Source organism: Capra hircus, chromosome 19, assembly GCF_001704415.2.
Source record: "Capra hircus breed San Clemente chromosome 19, ASM170441v1, whole genome shotgun sequence".
Classification (NCBI taxonomy): domain Eukaryota; kingdom Metazoa; phylum Chordata; class Mammalia; order Artiodactyla; family Bovidae; genus Capra; species Capra hircus.
The window spans coordinates 49,861,797-49,884,094 of NC_030826.1; positions in this window are offsets into that span (position 1 = coordinate 49,861,797).

The following is a 22,298-nucleotide window of genomic DNA, read 5'->3' on the forward strand; positions in this document are numbered from 1 at the left end:
TTTGCCTTTACGGGTGAGCTGTCTTATTTCATCCTTTGCCTGTTTCTCGTTGTGGCCTTTTCTTTTCAGCGTAGAGAAGTTCCTTTAAAGATAGAGCTGGTTGGTGGTCCATTGCATATGTTTGTAAAAGGTACATATAATGTGATAAAAAGAAGGATTTTCTAGAAGTGCTACCTTCAGTGCTTTGCAAAATGTCCACATTGCTAATCCTCAGGATGAGTACACTAAACCGACTAGCAAATCATGGAGTGAGCTGAGAAATGTATCTTTAAGTGAAGAAGATAAAACCTGAAAGGAGCTGCTGTGAGTCTTACAAGCTAAAAAGTCCCAACGAGGGCTTCCCTGGTGTCCAGCGGTTAAGAATTTCCCTTGCAATGCAGGGGACGTGGGGTCAATCCCTGGTGAGGGAATTAAGATCCCAAGTGCTGTGAGGCAGCCAAGCTTACATGCCACAACTAGAGAGCCCAAGAAACCCGACACAGCCAAATAAATAAATATTTTAAAAATAAATTTAAAAAAGGAGTCCAAAACAGGCAGAAGGCCAGATATCTGGTAGTCCTCACTCACCGTGAAGCATCTCAGATGGGACACGATGCACGGTGCCTGGCGACTGTCCCCACAGGAGGGTAAACACCCTGAACAGCTTCGCTGGCCCCCAGAGTCCAGGTCTAGAACTGACTGTATTTGCATCTCCCAAGTTAAAGAAAGGTTCATGCCAGAAATGCTGGGTTTGTTCCACCCCCTGGGCTAGGCCTCTAAGACACAGTGGGCACAGCACGTGGGACCGCCATGCTTTGGGGGCTGTGTTCCATTTTACCTAAAATAGACCAAAGGTGTTTTTGCTTTGGAAGTCATTCAAAGGTCTTTTTCATATTGCTATTAGAGTGGGACAGGCTCACATTAAGTCCTTCAGCCCCTGTACACCCAAGGCAGGAAGCCTAGAAAGAAGTACTGTGTCTGGGTCTTTGGCTAATTTTCATTTTTGACTTGTTGCTAATCTGGACATTCAAGGATTTCTCTAAAGGTAGTTTAGCTCTGAGTCCTTGCAGTGCCCTATAGACCCTTCCCCCCAGACACCCCTTGCTCCTCCTCAGCCACACGGGCCCTCTTGCAGGCCCTCAGAAACCCCAGGCACTCTCTGGCTTTGGGGACCATGTGTGTGCTGATGCCCCTACTTGGAACCCTGTTCCCAGATATACCACCTGACTCTCTCTCACCTCGTCAGTCCTCTACTCCTATGGCCCCTGAGGTTCAGCACCTGCCGGGGTCCATCCCTGGTGGATCCAGGGAATTCGAAGGGTGGATGGAGTCAGCAAGGAGATATTTATTTAATTAGAAATATAAGATTAGATGAGGAAAGAATAGTGTAGTAGGAAAATTAGTGGAGAAAAGAGGCTGAATAACTTGGTTTACGTGGAGAAATAATAAAACCTCGAGACAAGAGGTTTGCACCATCTATGTTAGGACACCAGCGCCCGTTTGAATAGTGGAGGGTTTCCCACCTTGAGCTCCCTTTCACGTGGATCTTAGAAGCCAGGGCAAGTAAGTAGACATGGCGAGCCTCCATGCCCCAGATGGGAATTCAGCCAGAAAATAAAGACACGGGGAGACCAAGCTGCTTCAGTGAGCGAGGCCCCAATAACTTTATTTTTTAAAAGGACTTTTATACCTTTCCCACAAATGATGTGTACATTATCTTCTGGCCTTGGAGGCCTGTGAAACATTTTAAGACCCTCTTTTGATAAAGACTGCTCAACCAGAAGACTTATTTTCCCTTGAAATGTTTTTTCTTTATATTTCTAATCTATGTCAGCCTCAGAAAGTATCAAACAAAGTTACATTTTCACGAAGCATAGGTGCAGTAAGTTACAACAAAGAAAGAACCAATTAGCTCAAAAGTCTGATGCGGTCAGTTTCAAGGCTACACTAGTTTTTTCTTACATTCTAACTACGTTAACTAATGCACTCCCAGGTGCACAGTGGATAAGAGATAGGGGAACTTAGCAATAAGCATTGGCTCAACAGTGAAATCTTACACCAGCACTACTCTAATAACTTTTAACTCTTTGAAAGGCTTTATGTTTTAGGCTTCCCATGCCCCTCACAGTTGGGGGGCTGTAAACAATCACATGAGTAGTTGTAAAAGTCCGGGTAAGGCAAGTTAGAGACCCATCAGAGGGGTCTGAGCTGAAACACTCCTTTCAAATGCAGAAGACTGAAGCCCTAAGTTAACTTTTTCCAGAGAGTGTCAGAAGAGTGGAAAAGCACATTACAATAAAATCAGGCCAACCTTGGCTTTTTGGAGTAGATGTTCAGGAAAACTCAGGGGGAGCCCCTGAAGCCAGATCACGCCTTTGCGTTTTGTCGGGCTTCCTTCCTCGTGACCTTTTTCATGGACGGGATTCCTCACGCTGGCTCCTGGCAGGGGCCCCCTCCCAGCAGGTGCTGTGTGTCCTGCCGCAGGTCTACTCATCCATCCCTGGAGTCGTCTCCAGGCCACGGGCCTCTCGTCCGTCTCACCCTCTGCCCTTGGCACGGGCACTGGCACGTGCGGGCGCCCAGGGAGTGCTGGTGATGAACAAAGGCAGGACGAGGTTGGAATGGGGCGTGTTTGACAAGCCTGATGCTTTTATTGTTTCCTGCCAACAATTTTGCTAGAATCCTCTGGAACTTTGACAAGATTCTCTGCCCGAAATAGATAATCTCTCATGTAAGAAGTATCTGTAGATAGGTGGAGAGCCCCTGCCAGGGGAGGTCAGCCCTGCAAACCTAATCTGCCCCCACCCCAAACCCCACCCAGGACCCCGAACCATCAGCACAGGAGGGTCCAGTCAGAGGAGGGTGTCTCCAGGGAGGAAATATCTTAGAGCTGCCTGGCCACGCGTGAGTCACGCGCAAACACCCAGCACACGCATGTGTGGCTTTGGCCAACACTGGAAGGTTGGCCCTCTAGCCCAAGGCTGCCAGGACAGAGAAATGTCTTCTTCTTCCTGGTTGCCCAGAGTCTGTCTCCTCTTCAAGGACTTCCAAGCCCTCGGGCTCAAGGTCCAGGCACAGGTCTCTCTCTGCCCTGGGGGCTGCTCACCAGGACCCCGGTGCACCAACATACTGGATGGTAGCCCAGCGGAGCACTCTCCAGCCCTTGCTCGCACAGGAAGGAGAATCATGAGCCACTCAGGTAGCCACAACCTGGGCACATGTCCCGGGCCTTTCCCTATGACCACACCCAGCCCCCAGGCTGCAGTGGTGACTGACTTGATACTCCAAGTTTCTGGACATAAATCAGGTCCCAGCAGAAAGTGAACCAGAAGACTGGGGCATCTGGAAGCTGACCTCCATCCCCACCTGGGGACCCCCATGTCTTTCTCCTGCCCTGCCCCTGCCCTTTCTTGCCCTCCTTTCTCCTCTCCCTGGTGTGCAAGTGGGGCAGTGGAGCAGGATCATGGGACTACTACTGTTATCCTAACTAGACACCCCTGTGGAAAGTCAGCGCTGAGCTTCTGAGGGAGTAGGGGCAGCTTGTCAGTTATCCTGGATGATCTGGAGGGGTCTCTGACAGGGACTCGACATGAAGGCCATGTTGCCAGCCCCTAGCTCCTCCCCAGGCTCACCCTAGAGTGTGGCAGGAAGGCTCGCTCCAACCTGGAGCTCATGCACACCAAGAGGGGCTCTCTGAGGACATTAACACAAAATCACCAGTAGAAGTCATGGGACGGAAGCAAATGCTTATTTGGAACGAGAAAAGAAATTGTAAATTTTTTAAAGCACCCAAAATACCCAGGAGGTAACAATATTTTAAAATAAATGGACACCACAGACCATTGTTTGTTGTTTGTTTGTTTGTTTTTGCTGCATAATTTCACTGTCTCCGCTTTGGTGGCCTTTTCAGATGACCACAAAAGAGCACAGAGAAATACCGTTTTTATGAAAGAACAAGCCTGGCTGGAACAAGATGTTTATGATGGACCAGGATGTGCTTGGTCGGCTGGGGATGTGAAACAAGATCTTGGCTCCCTACAAACACAGGAATTTCAGAAAATTCTATTTTTCAAGTCTCACACAAAAAGAAAGATGGGTAGCAGCGTGGGGCGGGCAGGAGGGGTGCAGTTATAATTGTGTGTGACTGCATCGTGGAGAGCAGTCCTGGAAGTGACACGTGTGTGACCAGCATGGATGAGTGCCACGGCCTCTGCCAACAATCTCCCGGTTTATACACCTCCCTGACGCTGCCAGGCACCGAAGGACACGGGTCCCTTTCGTCCACCTGTTGATCCACACATCTCACACCTTCCTGTCATGAAGCCAGAGAGCCTGCCCAGAGCAGGGGGCATGCAGGGAAGAAATCTGTACCTGGAGGCCAGATTGAATTGGAAATTTAGTGCTTTAAAACAACAGCAATTAATTTTTTCACCGTTCTGGAGGCCAGAAGTTCAAAACCAAGGTAGGGCTGGTTCCTCCTGGAGGCTCCAGGGGAGAATCTGCCCCAGGCTTCTTCCGGCTCCTGGTGGTGCCGGCGGTGAGTGCTTCCTGGGCTTGAGGCTGCATCCCTACACCCTCTGCCCCTGTCACCACACGGCCTTCTCCCAGCATCCAAAATCGTCTCTCCTTATAAGGACATCAGTCGTATCGGGATTAAAGCCAGACAGGATGGTCTCGTCTTGACTACATCTGCAAAGACCCTGTGTCCCAATAAGGTTCCATTCACAGGTCCGGGTGGATATGAATTTGGGGGAGTACAATTCACCCTTGAGCTTCCCTGGTGGCTCAGCTCTAAAGAAACTGCCTGCAACGCAGGAGGCGCAAGAGCCGTGGGTTCGATCCCTGGGTCAGGAAAATCCCCTGGAGGAGAGCATGGCAACCCACTTCAGGATACTTGCCTGGAGAATGCCATGGACAGAGGAACCAGGTGGGCTACAGTCCATGGGGTCACAAAGAGTCAGACACGACTGAAGTGACTAAGCACATACGTCTTCAACCTCAGCTCACCATTCCTGTCCCAGATAGACAGCAAAAGCTTCATTGATCTTAGAGCCACTGGCATACCTATCAATAGACCTAATAAATCAACTAAATGTATCATCAGGTCAATTTCCTCTTAGCCAGGCCTCAGAGATGCTCTGGGCCAGACAGGCCGCCTGACACGCACGCAGGCTGGAACAACTCGGGGTCTGGATCACTGCGGTTACACATCTGCACCCAGCTTCACATCACACGTGATGCTGCTCCAGGACTTGGGAGCATCTGAGGCCTGATTGTCAGACCACATAGGAAAACCACCAGGGCCCAGTGGATAGGATGTTTTCAGGAATGGTGTCCACCCTGTGTTCTAGCTCAAACCACCTACACACAACTTCTAGACACCGTCGAGTGGATGGCTATTCATATATAGCAGGTGCGATGGGGCCCAGATCCTTGCAGGGCGGCACAGATCCCAGGTCAAAGACCCACCTCAGCCCCACATCCTGAAGCTTCCCCGAGAGTCTGCTGCCAGTCTCTCGACATTCAGAGCTGAGCCCACCCCAAATCTCTTCCCCACAGTGGGACTTTCCAGCCTTGCCTCATACCACATGGCTGTGGGGTCAGCTCTGGGCTTGACAGGAGGGCACACCCAATTCAAGGTCAGTGGGTGCTCAGCCTGAAGAACACTCTGGGCTGTGCCCTACAGATGCCTGATTGATGTAACCTCATTAAGATCCAAAGACCCACAGACACCCCATACTCAGTCCTGCTTAAGAGGAGATTCACCATCCTCTTTTATTCACCCTGGGCCAAGAAGAAGGCAGAGGAGGGGGGCTCAGCCTCTAGGCCACAGTCCTCCACCCAAGGATGGGATGCGGGCACCAGTGGGCCCAGAAGGCCTGGGGAGAACCTGGCTGCTGTGGGAGCCTTGGCCCTGGGAGAGTTGCCACGCTTCCAGCCCCTCAACCCAGGGTCCCAGAACTACAGACTGAGGCCCAGGTGGTCACCATTGTCCCGGCCTCCCTACAACACCAGAGGCTGAGGACTGACCTCTCCACAACAGCCCCGGTAGCCAGTAGCAATGAATGAGGTCTTGGGCCTGGAGAGGAAGAATGCTGAGCGGCCCGGAGACTGAGAAATGGGGCCCCCTGCAGCTTCAGGGGAAAGGTACACAAATACCTATAAGTGGGAGGGAAGTTTCTGTCAGACGGATTCTTTACCATCTGAGCCTCCAGGGAAGCCACAGAGTGACCCTCGAAAATGCCTTTGTGCCGGGGGCCAGCGTGAGGAATTCCGCCCGTGGCAAAGGTCATGAGGAAGGAGGCTTGGCATATGCAAAGGCGTGATCAAGCCTCAGGAAACCCCCTGTTCCCGAGCATCTAACCCCAAAACCAGAGTCTGTTTTATGCTCTCACCTACACCTCTGACTTTACGGGGTCTCTCCCCCATAACCGTTTCTCTTGGAGAAGGAGTAAACGCGCAGCTCCAAGGCAATAAAAATTCTTGGGCGTGACAAGAGTGTTTCAGCTTACGGACTCCTCTGAAGGTTATCTAGCCCACCTGTATAGGTTCGTCCGGCCACATGTGATTGTTTACAGCCTCCCAATCTGAGAGGCATGAGATGTTTTAGACTTACTAAAGGCAAATTCTTTTGGGGAGTTAGAAATTATTAGTATAGTGTGTTGGTTAGGAATTATATTGGTGAAGGGTTCTTCATTTGTTGTATCAATAATTGCTGCTAATTCCCTGCTCTGGGTGGGACAAGGATATCTCAGGTCAAACCTCTCTGCTGACAGACCAGCTTGTGTGACAGGATTATCCATACTGCTGCCACTAGGCACAAGATTGTTTACTACCTCTCAACTGTAAACAGCACAGAGAGTTTTGGAGTATTTTGAGAGTCTTAATTAGCATAGGACTTTTTCTTCTTGTTGAGTCAATGATTGCCGCCAGGCCTCTATATCCTTAGGCACCTGGGAATATATTAATCAATGTATTTGGAATATAGCAAAAGGAAATATGGTAGTTTTTGATGTTAGCAATACTAGACTTTTTGAGTTAATGGATTTTCTCTTTTGTAATAGATCACTGTGCTTTGTTATAAATCACTGTGTCCTTGCTATGTAAAAATGTAACTTTATCATATCTTAAGACTAAATAGATCTTAAGGGGAGCATTGGTGAAAGGATTTTCATTTGTTGGGCTGATGTTTGCTGCTAAATCTCCATGTTCCCTACTCTTATAATGAATATAACTAGCATATAGGAAGAAATAATTATTAACCTTTAAGCATATAGGAGAAATAAGTATTAACCTTTAAGACTAATCATGTTAACCTTGGGTTAAATAAATTCCTTTCTTGATTGTAACTCACTACACCCTCACCCTATAGGAATGTAACTGTATTTGGAGGGTGGTGCCTGGTTTAAGAAAAAACACCCTTGGAAGAAATAAGTATTCTGGTTATCAGAAAGAAAGGATCATAAAATGTCAGCAGGTCTCACTCATGGCCAGAAGATGATGTAATATCCCTAAGACCTTTTTTTTATACATTTATGTGAAGCACCTGATTTTGACAAAGGTCAGGACTGCTGACTCCCACGTGACTCTGTATTCATCCCTATGTGTAACAAAAGGTATATAAGCAAACCCAAAAATAAAGAAATTGGATCAGTTTCCGGAAAGACTGATTCCCCCATGTCGCTTCTTTCTTGCTCCCGTTTTTCTGGCTGAATTCCCATCTGGAGCATGGATGCTATTCCACGTAATCCAAGTTATTCAGCCTCCTTTTCTCCACTAATCTTCCTACTACACTATCCGGTTCTAATCTCTCTCTATCTGTGATTAAACATGTATTTTTCCAAAGACACCGACTCCGTCCCCACCTTCGAATCACCCTGGATCCACCGGGGCTGGACCCCGGCACCTTTGCATCTGGCTGATCCTCCTCCAGTGTTTGGGGTTCCCAGCCACATCCCATGGCCACACAGACCAGCTGGTTTGAACGCATTCAGTTCCCTGGAATGTAGCAATATTGGTGTTTTTCTTTTTTCTTTCATAAAGTTTATGTGGGCAGCTAGCAGCTGAAACCAGATATATCAAAATGTCCATCTCCCCATCATGCCTGAAAGCCACCTGTTCTTGCAAAGGGTTCTGGTTTCACAACCTGCCCTCCCAGTTCATGGTGAGCGTGCCCATCTCCCCATGTAGGAAGAGAGTGGCTGTGGGTTCGTGCCCCTTGTCTCATGGATGCCTCAGGCAGGCAGGGTCACTGCAGGCTGGGTGTGGGTGGTAAGTGAGGGTGCGAAAGGGACTGGGCACCTGTCGGCACTGTCACTGAGAGTTGTTTGCCATCGATGGCTCCCTGCTCCCACCATCGGCAGAAAGCTCAGTCTTGTCTCTTCCAGCAAGAGTCAGGCCGTTACCTCTGCCACCAGCCCAGTGTGCCCCTGGGCATGGCCCTGTTGGCGCTCCCCGCCCTGCTGCCTAGAGACATGTGGAAGTCGGGGTGCCTTTGGAGTTGGGGCCACAGGCTCCCCTGCTGGAAGGTTCCCAAGGAGGGAAGGCCGCAGCACGCCTCTGCTCAGATTCCCTCTGACTGGCGCCCGCTGCCTCCCCAGTGCGCAGGGGCTGGGGGAGGCTCACCTTCCACCCTGGTTTCAGGTCTCCCGTGTCCCCCTGCCCCCACCTGCAGGAACGGATGCTGCCCTGTGAGCCAGGCTGGGGCTCCCCTGGTTCCCGTGAGGCACAGAGAGGGCCTGAGGCCTGTGACCTGGGTCCAGCTACCCACCCCTGCCTACCAGGCCACCGAGGGGACTTAGGATTCACGCTTCTGGGGTGCACGGATTAAGGAAAGTCTCTGATCCTAAAGGCCTGAGTGATGCTGATCGGGCGAAGCCGCCCACCCTGGCCCCACCTGTCAAATGGAGAGGCGGCCCGGCAGACACAGAGCCCATCAACCCCAGACCTTCACTCAAATACGCCAGACACCACAGGCGCAAACCTGGGACGCTGCTAGGAGACTTTCTTTTTTCTCTCACCACCCCGTAAAAATAGCATCTCCTTCAAAACACACTTTCTAGGAGGCTAGGACAAAATGCTGAGGATTAAACGTTCTGGGCAAACCATAGCAATGCGGCCTCAGTGACTGGCCGCCGGCCCTCATGGAGACCGGGCTCGTCACCGTCTCTCATCTGAGTGAATGGCTGAGGCGCTCCATGAATAACACATTTGTCAGTTAATAACCATCTCTAAGATTTATTTCAGTTTAATTCATTTGTTTTGAGGTCAGAGAAAACCCAAGCTTGCTCGGAGAATGAGCTGGGAGGTGCAGCCCGGGACGCAGGCGCAGGTCGCACGCACTCCGCTTCCGCTCCGGGCCGGCCCTGCCCGCGGGCTGTGGACCCGCCTGCGCTGGAGGATCCGCGGGGCGCAGGGGGGCCGCTCTCGTCACCGCCACCGACCCCGCTGCTGCACACGGTGCGGGACGCCATGAGGGCACATCCCGAAGGCCATCATGAGGGGACCCAAAGAGGAGACACTCCGAAGGGAGAAGCGTGAGAGGAGGCCGCAAGGGGACACCATGAGGGGAACATCATCCGGGGATGTCACGAGAGGACACCATGAGGGCAGCCGTGAAGGGAACCTCGTGAGGAGACGCCATGGGGGAAACCACTGGGCACACTACGAGGGGAACAGGCTCAGGGGACGCCACGAGGGGTAATAAGAAGGAGACCCCGCGAGGAAAGAAACGTTATCCGGGGAAGCCGGCAGGGAACGTCCTGAGGAGATGCCGTGAGGAGAATATCAAGCAAACAGCCATGGGCGGAACTTGAGGGGAACCGTGAGAGGACTCTGTGAGGGGATATCAGGGGGCTGTGCCCTGAGGGGACATTGACAGGCACACAAAGTGCCCACCGGAGGCATAGACACGCCTCCCGCTTTACCTAATGCCTCAGCTCCCAGCTCCATGTGGGAAGAATATGCCCACCCCTGGCCGAATGAGGACCTCGCCTGGAAGCAGGAGCATAGATATGGCGAGGACCCTGCTCAGGTGCCCAGTTCCTGCTGTGCGTTGCTCTTTTGTTTAAAGACCCACAACTAGACAAAACCAGCACATAAAGACAAGACTGAATCACACCCATAAGTCTTTGGGTGGTGAAGGATTATGGAAACTGGGGGCTTCCAGGAGCCCTTGCCCTGCCCCACTGGCCTGTGCAGGCCCCGCAGGTTTCCCGGGATCCCAGCCACACTGGGGCGCGGCTTCTGCTCCCAGGCCTGCACGTCTGGTGCTGACTCACTGTTTCCCGATGGCGCCCCCTGGCGGTGACTTCAGGCTGCATGGCCTGTGTGTCCTGACCCCAATCAGCAGCCTCCAGAAAGGAGCCCCAGCCCAGTGCAGGCCTGGCTCTCATCAGAACCGAAACTAAGAGCCTGTCCTTGAAAACGTCTGAGCACTCCCGACTCTGAGCTGTCTGGCCTCTGTTCTCTGGTCTGCGGAGTCAGGGTGCTGCACCCTGAGGGTCCTTTGTTGTCTCCCGGCAGAGCCCTGTCTGAGGGGCTGGAGGCATGTGGAAGCCATCCCCGGGGCAGCTCTGCTGCCACCCCAGCCCCACAGACCTGCTGTGAGTGTGAGCTGGTCATGTGTGTGAGTGTGGGTGTGCAGTGTCTGAGTGTGCCTGCATGCGCCCCTGGTGTTGGGTCTGTTCCCAGGGCCTTGGAGCAGGTACCTTGGTTCCTAGATCCCTCCTGCCTAGGGCAGGTCTAGTGAATTAAAGTCAATAGAAGACTTGACTAATAACCCCAGGACCCTGAGGTGCAGAGGGCTGGACCCCAAAGCAGGAACCACAAACTTAGAGGACTGAGAACCAGATGTTGGCCAAGGCCACTGCTTATCTGCGTTTTCCAACGCTTCTAAAATGAACATGAACTACTGCGCAAATAATAAACACACAGCGGTAACATTCTCACCCAGTTTGTAGCCTATGTCCACAGTCTGGGTGAAGCAGAGACACAGAGAAGCATCCAGATGGGCAAAGGGGCGGCCCATCCAGCCTTCCCCTGCAGTTGGAAACCCAGGCCATGCAGAAGCCTGTGAGTGGGGTGGAGAGGTGTGGGAGTTATGTCACTGAGCTGGGTTGAACAGCAAATGGGCAGGGGGCGGTGTTAGGAAATTAAAATGGAGGAAGTCTTGTTCAGGTTTCAGCCGCTGGAGAGAAGGCCTCTCACTCACTTCTGACCTTGCCGGGAGTTGTGCCTACCTGCAAAGACACAAATTGTTACCAGCATGTCAAGTGGCACTTTGGATAAGAAAGGGAACGGGGCTTGGATTTGCTTGAGCCCCTGGAGTTCTGGCCAACTCCCAGGGGTCCAGAAAATCTCGTGAGTCACAAGGTGAAACAAACAACATTGTAAAAGTTAAAAGAAAACCAGAGCTGAGTTTTGCACACCCACAGATGATGATATCAGCTGGCATCCTGTGATAATAAGCGGGAGCCTCCAAAAGTGCAATTTGAAGTCTCACCTGCGTGATGCGGACCTTTTCCCAGTTGGGACTCCATATGGCTGTGGTCGAGGGACTTCCCAGCTCTGTCTAAGTCTGGATGTTGGTCGGCCCCCTGTGGTGATGTATCTGCTGTTACTTTTCTCTATTGTTTCTATTTCTCTTCTTTTAATGGCTGTATATTGAAATTAAGCCAAATAATCTAGTAAATATTGAAATTGTTTATTGTGTGACAAGTGGTTTCTTTTGTTAATGAATCCTTCGAACCAAAAACAAAAGTAAAACTTCCAGCAAAATGGTGAGGGGAGGGCACCATGCTTGAGGACTGTTCTACCTCTCTCTGTGACAGCTGAGATTCTCTGCAGTCTCAACACTGTCCTGGCAGCACAGGTGCCCATGAACACTGCCTGCAATGCCGGGAAAAGTGATACTGTGGCGGGCGGTGGTTTCCAAATTGGGTCTTGGAGCTCATCTTTGTACTAAGACTCCAGTAACAGTCATGCTTGTCTGGGGTTCATCCTGTGCCAGGCCGCATATGATATGTGTGTGCTTACCACAGGGCATCCAATCCCGAAACAGTGCGAGGCCAGTGCCGAGAAAATTTAAAACAGCCAAGTTCAAGCCAGACTCATGGGGCTCAAGGCCTCCACAGCTGGGTGTGGCCCCTCAGCTGGACTCTAGCCTGGGTCAGGCCCCCTGAGACCTGGAGAAACAGAAGGTGCCCTGTCAGAATCCAAGGCCCTGAATCCTCAGCCAAAGGTCACTCTCATGTGGAGAAACCTCTGCAGCCTGTTCAGGGTCTGGCGTTGACTGGTTCACACCCTGGGCCTCTTGCCCTGAAAATGACACTCTCTGCCATAGCTTTTTTGCGCCACCAGACACATCCACGCCTGAGCGTCATTTCCGCTGTGGCCCAGTGTCTTCATTCTTTCTGGAGCTCTTAGTAATTACCCTCTGCTCGTCCTGCTCTTGCCCAGTATCATATTGGACACCTTCTGATCTGGGGTTGGGGTGGGGTGCTTATCTGGTATCGTATCTTTTTGCCTTTGAATACTGTTCATGGGTCCTCATGGCAAGAATACTGGGAGGAGTTACCATTTCCTCCTCCAGTGGACCAGATTTGTCAGAACCCTTCACTATGTCCTGTCTCTCTTGGGTGGCCCCCTGTGGCATGACTCACAGCTTCACTGAGTTACACAAGCCCCTTCACCACCACAGGGCTGTGATCCATGAGGGGCTAAGAAGGTGCATGTGCCGTAATCATGAGGCTGGAGATTCTTAAAGGTGGTTTCTCAAACACCTCAGTAGAGGCAGTGGCTGGTGTGTGTTCTTTGGGTGGACTTTGCTTCTTGGGATTTGGCAGCAATTCCTTTTCATTCCTTCCTGATTCTGCAGAAAGAGAAATTGTAGGAGCAAGTCCTTGGAACACTCCAGCTTCTAGAAGCACAGTCTTCAGTACCCGGCTCGTCTATGCCGCAGTAGAAAGGAGGTCACCATAGCAGTGACTGGGGAGTGGGCTGGGCAATCAGCCTGGTGTGTGGAGGTCACACCTTAAAACACAGTCCTTTATATCCAAGCTTTTCTAACAGGCCGAGTAATGGGGCAGAATGACACGCTGTCCCTGTGATTGGATGGCGCCTGCCTGGGGAGGAGGAAACGTGCCTTGTGCCCGCCACCCCAAGCACGGCCCTTGGTTAAAGCTGCAAATTCTGCTCCTCTTTGCAAAGCAAGACTCTAGATGTTGGACTCTCAGGACATTTGGGCTAAAATATACTCACATACTCAGACCCAGACGCAGGAATTCTCTGTCAATTTAAATGCCATTCTCTCAGTAATCTAAGTTTAAAAGTCATTTATATCAGTGGCTTGGGGAAACAGGATTTGTGGGTCTTAGAAGATGTTTCCCCTTTTGCAACAGTTATAATTAGGAAAACCGCTACGAAAGAAGCTATTAAACCTTGTACATGGTCTCCAACTAAGTTGCAGGCAAATGAGACAAGGAAGCACATTGCCCAGGTGTTAGAAAACCAAACCCGAAAGGGCCAGAAATGTCGTGCAGGAGGTAATAGAATCGTTCACTAATTAAAGCCATTGCTGCCCCCCCTCCCCCCAGGCTTGGCTTCCAAGCCACTGATGGAGGAAACAGGAGAGACAGGGTAGAAATGGCAAAAAGGGGCCCGGCTAGCTGCTGCCCTGATTCTGGTCACCTGTGGTTGAAGGAGGAGGAGGAACTTGCTGCTCTTGCAAAAGGTTGCCAAGCTCCGCATTTCTTCCCTGTGATCTTGATTTTCCAATGTATCGTGATCCCAACCTATCACGGTGGATCCCGGTGGATTTTTTTAGACCCTCCTCCTAAAGCCTCCGTTTCTGGAAACCCTGGCACATCCGCGCAGTTGGCGCCCTCTGCAGGGCGGCTCAGCGACTTACAGGTCCATCATGCCTTCGCCCTGGGGACGCTTTCCAGGTGTGCTTTCCAGGCTCCCCTAAGGAAACTGGGCAAAGGAATGTCTCAAAATAAAGCCTGGCAGGGAAAGTGCATCAGATGTCGGGGGGTGAGTTGGAGGAGGAGAGAGAGATGAAGAAAGTTTGTGGGGTGATGGCCAAGGCAGGACGGTGGCAGCAGCCAGCCCGAGGAATCCCAGACCTTATTGAGGGGCCTTGGCCCTGATGACCCCTTTTCCCTGGCCAGCAGGTGGGGGCCCGTTCCTCCAGCTCTGGTTTCCTTTTGTGTGTCCTGAGGCTCCAGTATCTTCCATCCCTCCAACCACTGGGACTCAGAACTGAAATAGAAACCCAAATCCCACTTTTCCACCATGAGGACAGGTTAACCTGAAGTCTCTCAAAGGAAACAGGAATCAGAAAGTCAGAGGCTTTAGCGCTAATGAAAGAAAAGCACGAGTCCTTTGGGCATCTCTGGCCTTGATCCGCCCAGCCCCGTGCCGTGAACTCCCTGACTCGTGTCCTGCAGGGGGATAGAGGGAGCTCTGGCCATGATCAGCCCTTGACGCTGGGGCCCTTCTCCCTCTGGGCTCCAGCCACAGGGGAGGGTTTTGACCCTGGGAGGGCTGGCCACAGTGCCCACCCCCTCGACGAGCATTTCAAGCAGCCCCTGAAGAAAGGCTTTCCCAGCTCCTGCCTCCCCCAGGAACAGCTCAGGAGTCTCCCGCTGTCCGCAGCGCTCTTTTTGAGATGCCTCTCCGAAATTCCCACGGAGGGAGGGCGTCTACCGGGATCAGAATAGCCACATCCTGGGCTCTCGTTGGTCTGGGGTTAGACTGTTCCCAGAGAAGGGTCCTGATTCTCGGGGAATTCTGGGAATGGAGGCAGAAAGTTGAAAGGAGAGAGCAGACTCTGTATGTGAAGGTTCCTCCACCACTTTCTCTGGGGGTCACACGGGGTGACTGGGCAAGAGAAAGCCGGAAGCCGGGACGTGTGGGCCACTCTCACGCTCAGTGGGATGAAGGGAAGCCTCTTTGAAGGGCTCTAACTTTTATGTATGTTGTTGTAACTGCACTGTTCCTCCGGGGCCTGCTGGTCCAGGGACTTCCCGGAATTGGGGCATAAGCCTCACACTTCCTGGCACTGGTTCCCACTCAGCCCTGCACAAATGTTTGTTGAATAAAGAAGAGTTGATTTGGGAAAGAATTCACATTGTTAGAACAGAGTACTTTAAACAAATCAATAAATAACAACACAAAATCAACCAATCAACACAAAAATGGACTTATCCTGCCCCCAAAATTCCCTTCCTAGGGATGCCTACCACCTTCCAGGTGAGGATTCTGTGGGGAGCAGGTTTGAACACTCCAAGTCATCTGGCACCCTGGCAGTTTCTGAGGGTGCTCCCCCAGGGCCCAGAGTAGCCAGGCCAGTGTCCCAGGAAGGTCTGAGTCGGCTCAGGGACTCACGTCTGGGATCCCCAGCTCCTGTGCCTGCAGCCCCACCAGTGACTTGCCTGCCACGCCCCAGCTGATGCCAGGGAGCTCGTCACGCTTGCACAGGACTTGCCTTCCAAGGTAAACACCTTACTGGGCCCCTCCTGGGGCAGGATACCCACTCTCAGCTCAGAAGCACTAGAACAAAGGGGAACTTGCTCTTTGGGGACCAGCGGGAAGCGCAGTGGTAAGCCTGTGTGGAGGCAGGGGGACAGTAGCAGGATGCTGTTTAACCGAGGAAAGCGGGCAGGCGGTGCCTCACTCAGGGCCACCAAGGGATGGGGCCCCCAACCCCCTCACTGCACTGTGCATCGTGTACGTACCCGCAGCACTTGTGAGCACACCAGGGTATCCCTCTAGGGACACCACACCAGGAGACTTACTCTCCGTTTACCTCTTATTCCACTTCTATACAGAGTGAATCATGTAAAATGCTGGGCTGGATGAAGCACAAGCTGGAATCAAGGCTGCTGGGAGAAATACCAACAACCTCATAGATGCAGGTGACACCACTCTAAATGGCAGAAAGTGAAGAGGAACTAACGAGCCTCCTGATGAGGGTGAGAGAAGAGAGTGAAAAAGCTGGCTTAAAACTCAACATTCCTGAAACTAACATCATAGTGTCTGAACCCATCTCTTCATGGCAAAGAAAGGGGAAAATGGAAGCAATGGCAGATTTTCTGATCTTGGGCTCCAGAATCACTGTGGACGTGACTGCAGCCATGAAATTAAAAGACACTTGCTTCTTTCCGAAGGAAGGAAAGCTATGTCCAACCTAGACAGCATGTTAAAAAGCAGAGACATCACTTGCTGACAAAGTTCCATATAGTCAAAGCTATGGTTTTCTCAGTAGTCATGGACAGAGGTGAGACTTGGACCATAAAAAGGCTGAGTGCAGAAGAATTGATGCTTTTGAATGGTGCTGCTAGAGAAGACTCTTGAGACTCCCTTGGACAGCAAGGAGATCAAACCAGCCAATCCTAAAGGAAATCAACCCTGAATATTCACTGGAAGGACTAATGCTGAGCTGAAGCTCCAATACATCGGCCACCTGATGGAAAGAGCTGACTCACTGGAAAAGACCCTGATGCTGGGAAAGATGGAAGTCAAAAGGAGGAGGCAGCAGAGGATGCGCTGGTTGGACGGCATCACTGACTCAATGGACACAAATCTCAGCAAACCCTGGGAGACAGTGAAGGACGGGGAGCCTGGCATGCTGCTGCCCATGGGGTCACAGAGTCAGACACGACTTAGCAACCCAACAACAGCTTTTGTAAATGCTGGGCAATGAACACATTGTCATGATCAGGGGGAAAGAGTGCTCTCATGTTTAAATCACCTAGTGAGCCCTTCCCCTTCCAGGCAGAGCTGCCTCCCCCTGGCTACTGTGGCCACTGAATCTCCATTCCTGTTGCCCCATCAGCAAGGTGACCTCAAGGTACACTGACAGGGCTCCTCCCCAGAGAGGAGAGGAGAGCGTCCAATCAGCGGTGGCTGCGCACCAGGGTCTGGGCAGCCCAGAAGCATCAGGGACCCTGCAGGGAGCTGTGGCGGCCACGTGGCTCAGCCAGACTGGTGGAGCCCACCTCCTCCCTGACTCTGAGAGGCCACTGCAGGTGTTACACCCTGAGGACCCAGTTATTCAATGCATGTCGGTGGCGGGGCCAGAGCCAGACCTACCTCTCCTTCCCTGAAGCAGCAACAAGCACCCCAGTTCATAAGCACTTCCATAAGTAAAATGTTATACTATTTTGAAGAAAATAAAAAAACATTCAGATGAAGGGAAAGGCATATCTGGGTGTTGGTTGAGGAAGGATTAATACTGAAAATGTGATTCTTTCAAAAAAGGAAGTGTAAAGACAAATAATTCCCAAGAGCACTGAAGGCTGGGGCAGCTTGGGACAAAATAAGCAGATGGTGGAGGAATGCAGCCATTTCAGAAAGCAAACATCATGCTTCCGGTGACTCCATCCGAAAGAGAACTATTAATGGGTCAAGAATTTTAGTCTTACATTTCAAAACTTAGAAATGTCTAAAACATGAAAGTTCCCTGGTCTCTAGTGATAAGGATTTTGCACTTTGAGTGCTGCGGCCTGGGTCCAGTCGCTAGCTGAGGAATTGAGATCCCACATGCCAGCTTGGCTGAAGACATTCTGGACCTGAGAGTGAAAGGACTGTGAGGTGAATGCTGACATCTGGACTGCAGGAGCCCCAGGGAGATCACTGCAAATGAAGAGGAAGGATGTGCACTTCCTGGAGTTTAGAAAAAAGAAGAAAAGAAAATGCAAGATTTCGGTTTGAAAGGGGATTTAGGCACTAGGGTGAGGAAGTAAGTAAAACACTCCCCTCCCCTAACGAAAGACTTCCCAGGTGGCTCAGTGGTAGAGAGTCTGTCTGACAAAGCAGGAGATGCAGGAGGCACGAGTTCAATGCCTGGGTCAGGAAGATCCGCGGGCCGAGGAAATGGCAAACCACTCCAGTGTTCTTGCCTGGAGAATCCCATGGACAGAAGAGCCTGGTGGGCTACAGTCCACGGGGTCGCAAAACACCAGACACGACTTAGCAACTGAGCACAGCACAGCACTCCTACCCAAAGACAAGAGGAAATGTTTAAATCTTCCCCAAAAGGATGATGGACCCAGGAATGAGAACAATCGGATTCTTCCTCAGCTGCTCTGGATAGAAGACTACCCTGGACCAGGGCTTTTGAAATATCGAGGAAACGAGAAGCCAGGAATCTAGGGCTGTGAACCCAGCCTCAAAGCTCACAAACACAAAGCCCTGTTTAAACACACTCTTAGGCCCCTGAGCCCTTGGAGTGTCTGCACCCCGAGACCTGCCCCTAAGTGGGGGTGCCAAGTGTCTGAGATGCCAGCAGACATGTGTTCACGAACGTGGTCCCATGCCTCAGGGAAGCTGCTCACCCAGAATGAGAGAATAGAAATCTACCCGTGTCAGCACAGGGTGGGTGAGGGCTGCTCCACAAGGATCCATAATCGGATGCATGGAAAGAGGACTCACCTATCAGAGGCTGTCAGGCTGGATGAAAGTCTAGAGAGCTTCTACTTACAAGAGATGCACCTACCATGTAGACACAAAGGGCTGAAAGTAAAAGTCTTTAAAATGACCTACCATGAAGAGTCTAACAAGAGACAGTGTTGCTGTACCCATCAGACAAAAGAGACTAAGAGAAATTGGATGGTTAGGGTGGAGCGGGTCACTGTCTGATGACAGAGGCTCAGTTTACCAAGAAGGTCCAGTAAGTCTCCTACATACGAACCTTCCAAATGAGCGCTTTCAAAAATGCTAACGTGTGTTCACGTGTCCATTCACGGAAGTTGATTCACATGTCTGGCGTGCATTGTCATAAGCAAGCATCCTCTGCGAGCAGCTCTACTGTCCTATATAGAGCACAGTATCTTTATTTCAGGCGAAGACCTGAACACAGAACTGTACGTAACATTTGCAGCAGCCCTTCAAAGCACAGTCCAGTGTCACCAAGTCATCAATCTAGTGTCCAGACATCACTGATTTGTTTTTCAAGAGGATAGATTGAATTGAATTCGGTGAGAAACTGGAACCTACGCCCATGGGTCATGAATGAAGTTGCAGCTTGCCCTCCGTCTCCCATTGCTGATCACCCTTCATCGCTACCATCTCCCACCTCCTCTCCCTCCTTTTCCAGTTAGTAACTCTTCTTGCCTGTTCACTTGATGCCAGACCCTGTGTGCCAGTACTGTACTCCTGCACTTTTCAGCAGACTGTACTGTGAGATTTAAATGTTTCACTTTTTGTGTTTGTTGGTTTGTTATGTATTATTTGTGTCAAAAGTACTATAAACCGATTGGTCTTCAAGGGTGGCGCTACTGGTAAAGAACCCGGCTCCCAGTGCAGCCGATATAAGAGATGTGGGCTCAGTCCCTGGGTGGCGAAGATCCCTCGGAGGAGGGCATGGCAACCCACTCCAGTATTCTTGCCTGGAGAATCCCATGGACAGAGGAGCCTGGCAGGCTACAGTCCATAGTGTTGCCCAGAGTCAGACACAACTGAAGCAACTTAGCTCGCATGCACTACAAACCGATTGCAGTATAGTAGTACTACAAAGCCTTTGTGTTGGTTGGGTACCGAGGCTAGCTTTGTTGGACTCACAAAGTGGACTTGTGAATGTGCTCTCAAGACACATGCGTAGGGTTCATATGTAGGGGACTCTCTGTATAACACTTTAAATATTTTTGCATCTCATAGAATAGCTTCCAAATATATGATAAAAGATTGCTAGAACTACAGGGAGAAATGGATGATCCTCCGTCTTCTGAGCAATTCCAACCCACCTCTCCCAACCATTGACAAATCAGCTCAAGCTGAAAACATTTGGCAAGTACATAAAAGATCACATTACCCCACCGACCACCTTGATGGGAGGGACCCCAGAAGATACAGGGATGTCTCAAGGACCTGAGGCATTTACAAAAGTTGTGTGTGTGTGTGTGTGTGTGTGTGTGTGTGTGTGTGTGGCAACTGAGACACAAAATGGCAAAATGTCCCAGGGAGGGAGCCCAGAGAATGAGGACAGAAGTTAGAAAGAAGTCACAAGTTGCTAACAAAAAGATAAGCATGCCACCACGTCTGGAATATGAAGAATGTGCTGAATGATTGTTTCTAGTTAGACAGGGAATCAGAACTAAAATCGACAAATTCCTAGAACCAAGAGAAAACGAAACTCTACCCTTTACATGACGTAGCAGTTGCTATGATCTGAGGGTGAAATTTTCAGGAGAAGTAAAGGGACGATGCTGAGGAGCCCAGTGCCCTTCAAAGACAGGGTCCCAAGTTGCACAGGAAAAGAGGCACACCTTCGACAAGCCTGAGTGTTTGTACAGACACAAGAGCTGTCTAGCAAGCTCTAAGAGGAAGTGTCCACAAATGTTACCTTTGGGAAGTAAACAGGAGTCCCAGTGAGATACAGCAAGCTCATTTATCTTATCTTCTTAGGACATTTGAGTGGTTTCAGTTCAGTTCAGTCGCTCAGTCATATCCGACTCTTTGCGACTCCATGAACCACAGCACACCAGGCCTTCCTGTCCATCACCAACTCCCTGAGTCCACCCTAATCCATGTCTATCAAGTCGGTGATGCCATTCAACCATCTCATCCTCTGTTGTCCCCTTCTCCTCCTGCCCTCAATCTTTCCCAGCATCAGGGTCTTTTCAAATGAGTCAGCTCCTCGCATCAGGTGGCCAAAGTATTGGAGTTTCAGCTTCCACATCAGTCCTTCCAATGAACACCCAGGACTGATCTCCTTCAGAATGGACTGGTTGGATCTCCTTGCAGTCCAAGGGACTCTCAAGAGTTTTCTCCAACACCACAGTTCAAAAGCATCAATTCTTCTGTGCTCAGCTTTTATAGTCAGTCCAACTCTCACATCCATACTGGCCGCTGGAAAAACCATTGCCTTGACTAGACGGACCTTTGTTGGCAAGGTAATGTCTCTGCTTTTGAATGTGCTGTCTAAGTTGGTCATAACTTTCCTTCCAAGGAGTGAGTGTTTTTCAATTTCCTTGCCGCAATCACCATCTGCAGTGCTTCACTTTCAACACAAACAGTTTCATTTTCAAATGCTTCATCAGGATACCCATTTTCATCAAGGTCCCAGGAGATCTCATTCTGTAGGTACAAGACTCTAAGTGTTCAGCCGATGCTCAAGGTCCGTCAGTGTGTGGGACTCTCCTCTCCTCCTGGTGCAACAGCCCCTTCCCAGGAGCCCCCAGGAGCTGAGAGACCCTAGGCAAGGCTGGATGTGAGGGGAAGCAAGGACTGATTTGGAAGGTGGCCTTGGGACTAGACCCTCCTTCCAGCACAGAGGGGAATGGTGGGCAAGCATCAAACACGCCGTGTGGCAATTTGGTCCCCAGGCTGGATCATATGTGAGGCCCTTCTCTGCTGTCTTGATGGCCCTTGGGATGGGGCCAGGGACCCAGGCCTCCGTGCCTCTTGTGGGGAGGATGAATTTCACACTGACTTTCATGCACCTTCCTGTGAGGACAACTGACTCGGAGGTTTATTTATCCACCAGGCAAAGGTTACTCCTTTGGCACAGCCAGGACTTTGCCCTGTTCAACCCACTACAGACACCAAGTTGTTGGTCAACGTTCAGGCCCTGAGTCCAGCTGGAGAATGGCCCTTCTTGCCCTTGATCTCCTTGAAGATCTAGAGGCTCCCCTTGTGGGACAGCTGGAATGTTCTGTCCTGTCCAGTCTGGGCCCTTCCTCTGCCGCCCTCAAAATTCATGGATCCCCCAGAACTAGGTTCTGCATTTTCCTTTCCTTACATGAAAGCCGGGCATCACCCACACCAGCAACTCTCTGCCCACCTGACGAGTACTTGCCCAGCCTGAGTCCACAGCCCCTCCCCTGGTGGCCAGAGACACCTCTTTGCCCCTTACTCTGCTCTACACCCTGAGGCAGGTCACTTTGAGTTCTGGTGGAAGGGGACAGTCCACACGGCACTCACTTGGCACTGCGGGCCTCTGGGCTTCCTTACCTCACCTCCAAACTACCGATAACTGTGGGGTCTCCCTGCTCCATACACCTTCGAGGCTTCTGCACCCTCATGGAAGGACCTTCAGATTCACTGCTCCCACCGCTCTCCTTCCTTCCAGGGGGCTTTTTTGAAAGTGCAGGTCTAATGAGGGATGTCTTACACTGAACAGAAACAAACTCTTTCTCCTGCCCCCAACCCCCGCCACAGAGTCCCTGCAGGGTCTCTCTCTCCAAGCCTCTCTCCTGGGGGTGAGGAGGCAGAGCCAGGCCCAGCCCTGCACGGGCCCCTTTGTCTCTAGTCACTCTTGGCTCCTGACCGCTGCCCCAGGTGTGAGCTCCCAGCACACACGATGCCCTCAGCTG